This window comes from Ipomoea nil, unplaced genomic scaffold, assembly GCF_001879475.1.
Source record: "Ipomoea nil cultivar Tokyo-kokei standard unplaced genomic scaffold, Asagao_1.1 scaffold3002, whole genome shotgun sequence".
Classification (NCBI taxonomy): Eukaryota; Viridiplantae; Streptophyta; class Magnoliopsida; order Solanales; family Convolvulaceae; genus Ipomoea; species Ipomoea nil.
This window is the reverse complement of record NW_017619430.1, coordinates 10,545-15,968: the sequence shown is the minus strand read 5'-3', so window position 1 is coordinate 15,968 and position 5,424 is coordinate 10,545. Positions and strand designations below refer to the sequence as shown.

At 34.1% G+C, this 5,424-nt stretch overlaps 1 pseudogene; it reads left to right on the top strand.

Moving 5' to 3' along the window:
- The first annotated feature begins 4,674 nt into the window (after positions 1–4,674).
- LOC109163224 lies at positions 4,675–5,171 on the top strand (annotated as a pseudogene).
- The last annotated feature ends 253 nt before the right edge of the window (positions 5,172–5,424 follow it).

Here is a 5,424-nt window from a genome sequence, read left to right as displayed (position 1 = left end):
TGAATTTATTTCAAAGATTCGTTGGATATTCAAATTGACAATTAAAGTAATATTTTTAGAAACAACTAGAAAATCAAAGTTGTGCTAAAGAATTACTTTGTCAGGCAAGTTGACAAATCAAATCAAAATTGAAGATCTACTACTGTCAACAATATCAGGCTATGAAGATTCAAATTTCAAAATATCAAATTATCCTACTCCAACGGATATATTTGATTATCTATAAAAAGCCATGAAGACTTGAAGACAAAAGCAGAGATAGAGGTGAACGAGATAGAAGTGCAATACAAGTGCAAAATTCAAAAGTGCTAGTGCTCAAAATATTCTAAGAGACTTAGTCTGAATAGTCTCAAATCTAGTTGGAGAGAGAAATACAAATCCTTGTATTTGTAAATTGTAGAAAGAGTATAGCTGTGTGCAAAATACTCTAGTGAGTGTAGCTGTGTGCAAAACACTCGTAGTTGCTAAGTGTAGCTGTGTGCAAGACACTTAGTTGGCGTTGAGTATAGTTGTGTGTGAAATACTCGGAGTTGAGTATAGCTGTGTGCGAAATACTCGGAGTTGAGTGTAGCTGTGTGCGAGACACTCGGAGCAGGGTGTAGCTGTGTGCAAGACATCCGGAAGAAGTGCCTGTGTAGCACTTGTTCACTATTGTAACTGTGTGTGGAAAATAGTGAATTTCTCCTAGACGTGAAAGGAGAAAAGTGGACTAGGAAGAGTACGCCACTTCCGAACCACTATAAATTGCCTCTCTCATTTACATACCGCACTTACATTATTTGCTATATCTATCTATCTCATCCGACTAACCCGTTTACTATTCACAGTTAATCTTAATCATCCGGGTTTAGTGTGTTCTCACGTATGCATGTGACTCAAACTTCTCGAGCTTAAATACTAATTTATTCTAAGCAAGTTTGACGTGCTGCATGTAACATTCGTCACACGGACGACGTGACACGATATTTATTTACAATCTTGAATATTGTTATTATATATTGAGTGCACCATCTCCTTTATATATTCAAGATATCTCTGTCACTTTACATATCATTTGTACCTATCTTACTTATACTTGCACACTTAATTTACTAGTTGGGCATAACTCTTTACTATTATTCCGTTGTGCAGTACAAACTTGCTCTATTTACTTGTTACTTAGAGTTGAAGTTACCGAAGAGTTATTTAATTTGAAAAAGCTTGAAAGACTATTCACCCCCCCCCCCTCTAGACTTTCACCACCCTATCGGGACCAACAGTCTCCATACTTGGGTAATCAAGTAGTGGTCCAAGACCATCCATGGACCCCCAAATTTAGTTGTCTCATAATCAGACAGAGCATCGAATTTCGCTAGAAAGTAGTCTTGATCTAAAGCTATCAGCTGAAAGCCCGATTCAGGTTTCCACATACGTTGAAGAAGGTACGAATAGCTTACCGTACGCCCCAGGAGTCGGAGTATTAGAGATCTCCGCCATGGACGTCGAAGCCTCTCCTTTTCTTCCTTTGTTACCCGAATCACTGGATAGTCATAGACAATGCCGTCCTGCTCCATATCATTGTCAGATGCCTCCTCCTCTTCCTGAGGTTGGGTGAAAATTCTTCGATTCCACGCTTGACTAGATGTTTCCGCCGGTGTCCTCCACTGGCTCGACTCCGGAGTATTCACCCCTGCTTCTCCCATGGGGGTTTCTTGGGCAGAAGATTGAGGCAGTGGTTGGTTCGTGAGTAGCATCTGAGCCCTATCTCTTTTAGATTTCTTAGTGCTTCTCTCCAAAAGGTCTTGATCCTCCGGCGAGCGGTTAGCCGCCGTCGTTGAGGGGTTTTCTGAGAGCGTATCCATCTAACTCACACCCTGGATGTTTCTTTTTTAAAATGATTTTTTTTTCTTTTAAAAGTCCTAAGTTTAGAAATCCATAAAAACATTAAAGACCCATACGATATATATACATTTATATATTTAAATTTTTATTTATGGCTCAAATGAATTTTTTTTTAATTCTAAAGTTCAATAATTGACACACGGCCTACAACATTTGTTTTCTTCATCCCTTCTCGCTTCTGCCATTTCTTTGAAGCATTTGAGAAGATAGAAAAGTACACTCCACAATCTCTACCTGTAGAAGGTGGTTCCTTAATGTCCGGCTCCATTTTTTCTACCACTTTCCATGATTCTTCTCTTTTGTTTACTCAATTTTTTGATAGGTGTGATTGTTAGAGCCTCATCTACATTCTGCCGTCTTTTGTCTCCTCTGCCGCCATGGCCATGAAAATACACAAATGGTAGGACAAATTGCTGCAGTTTACGCTCACATGGATTTGATCTGGGATGTTTTATAAGAGAAAAATTATATGTAGAGGCTTGCATTAATTGCACTGTTTCGATATCGAATAGGCTTTTCATCGAAGATTTAATTAATATTGTAATCCCAAGAAGCACCATAGATAACAGAAGCATATCAAATAGACTTTCATTGTAAAGCCAGAGATTTAATTAATATTGCATCGTTTCATATTTTCTATTAATCGGAAATCGGAATCCTTAATCATAATATCATAACAGTTAATAACTCCATTAATTCAATAAATGTAATCCTTTGTTATGGGCGAGAAAAAAATAACTATTTTATTTTTTATAGTAAAGGATGTTGTGGCTAATTTATAATAATAACTTAATAAGGATAGAGATAATAATTGTAACAATAATTGTTCACCAAAATAATAATTATAACATTAATTACTTCCCAAACCATATAGCTTTATTATAGTTAAGATTATTATTATCATTATTATTATTATTATTATTATTATTATTATTATTACTACATAAGGGCATTTCAGTCATTGTATCCCTTATTCCATTTCAATTTCATGTAATCCTATTCCTGCCTACCAAACACTGTAATTTGAATTCTTACTTTATTCTATCTTATTCTGTTCCCACCGAATTATAATTCAATTTCTCTAGATTACCAAACAAGGTCTAAATGTAATTTCAATTTCTCTAGATTTTCAGTTCTTTGGTCCGTAAACCGACCATCTAAATGCGTTACCACCAATTGGAGAGTTGTGAAAGATGTGCTTCCTACTACCACCGATTTATACTTCAAAAAGGTGGATGTGAATTTCTCATGCCCAAAGTGTGGTGATGAAATCTAACTCTCATGCCCAAAGTGTGGTGATGAAAATGAAGATGTTACGCATGCTCTTGTATATTGTGAATTTTCCTAACAGTACATTTTTTACGTTTTTGAAAATGAAATTATGTTTTTTTTTTTGAAAAAAAAATGAAATTATGTTAAGTATTAATAAATTTGTCATTATTGCATCTACAAAGGGAGCATACACATTTGGAAAATGTGCTTATCCCTCAAAATATATGGGGCCGTTTATTTCAGAAAAAATGTTATTTGTTTTTTTTTTTTCGATTTTCTAAATTTTCAGTTTAATTCTTTTTCTGTTTATAAAACTTGTTACTAACATTCATTTTTTTAAATCTATTTTTTAGACTAATATTATAAAATTAAGACATGTTTAATTTTGAATGACTTTTAGACTTTATATTTATAATATTTTTAGATATGTTTGGTTTAAATGAAATAAATGTAATTTTAACTTTTAAGTCTAATATATGTAAAATTTTTACATTTGATATCCGAACTAAATTTATATCAAGATGTAACATAACTAAAAATATATATTTGAACCAATAACAAACCTAGCTATTAATTTCACTTAAAATATAGTTTAGATACTATTAATTTATTTGAGCTAATATTTAAAATAATTTTGGATATTCATTTAGATGAAATGTATATGAATAATTTTTTACTTTGAAGTCTAATATTTGTGAAATTTCAATATTTGAGATACATATCAAACTTATATTACGATATAACATAACTAAAAATATTTGAACCAATAATATATTGAGTTCAATCAAAATCTAATTAAACCTTGGTGTATAGTTCAAGTTTTAATTGTGATAATATGAATAATATCTAACTTTAAACGTAAGCAAATAAGTTATGTTTATATAAGTAAATGCGAGTAGAAAGATAGAAAATGGTGATAAGTAAATGAAGAAAATAATGAATGTAATAATAGTAATGAATAAAAATATGAGTAGATAATGGTGATAATGTGTATAGTGAGTTATAGTCAAATAGATGATAGAGATTCTATTTTCTATTTAGAAAACATTTTTTAAAAGTTCTTCATTTTTCTAGAAAACTAGAAAATGTTTTGTTTTTAAAATGGAAAACTGTACTTCGTGGAGGCGGTATTGACTATTTGTGCTTGAGTAGGTTGAGAAAGTAGTTATAAACAGATATTGCATTGTAACATAGTCAATAGTACTAAAAAAACATATTTTTTTGTTCTATATTCTCAAATTCTCTAATTTTTAGAAAATTAGATAAAGTTAGTAAACGAACCTTATAAATTTTATTTTTGAGTCACATGCATTTTCCAAAGAGCAAATTACACTTTTGGTCCTATGACTATAGGGGGCGTGTTAATTTTGGTCCGTGACTTTTAAAACTAACAATTTAGTCCTTTAACTATGCTTTTTTTAGCAGATTTGGTCCTCCCGGCCAAATTTCGCCGGAAAAAGATAACCCATTTTAAATTATTTATAATTGAGGGCAAAATGGTCCTTCCACATCATTTCTTCATCAATCGTAGTGAAATAGTTTTCGTATTCTTTTAATATCGATTTTTTTATACTCCAAAACTTAGCTTCAATGGCGGATTCCGACAACGAATCAGGAGGGCACAGGGACGACCACGACGGCGACAGCTCACAACGGGAGCAAGACCGTTTCCTCCCAATTGCGAACGTGAGCCGTATTATGAAGAAGGCGCTGCCTGCGAACGCGAAGGAGACGGTCCAGGAGTGTGTGTCGGAGTTCATAAGCTTCATCACTCACTGGAGAGGCGTCGGACAAGTGCCAGAGGGAGAAGCGGAAGACGATCAACGGCGACGACTTGCTATGGGCGATGACGACGTTGGGGTTCGAAGAGTACGTGGAGCCAATGAAGGTATACCTGCAGATCGAGGTCCAGGGACATGGAGGGGGAGAAGAGCGCCATGGCGGGGCGGCAGGAAAAGGACGGCAGCGGTAATGGAAGAAGAAGAAATGACGTGGAAGGACCATTCTGCCCTCAATGATAAATAATTTAAAATGGGTTATCTTTTTCCGGCGAAATTTGGCCGGGAGGATCAAATCTGCTAAAAAAATCATAGTTAAAGGACTAAATTGTTAGTTTTAAAAGTCACAGACCGAAATTAACACGCCCCCTATAGTCATAGGACCAAAAGTGTAATTTGCACTTTTCCAAATGCATTTGGCATTTAAAAAAGTGTAAATTCAAAAAATATGGTGTATTTGTGAGAATTTAAAATAATGTCAAACGCATTTGGA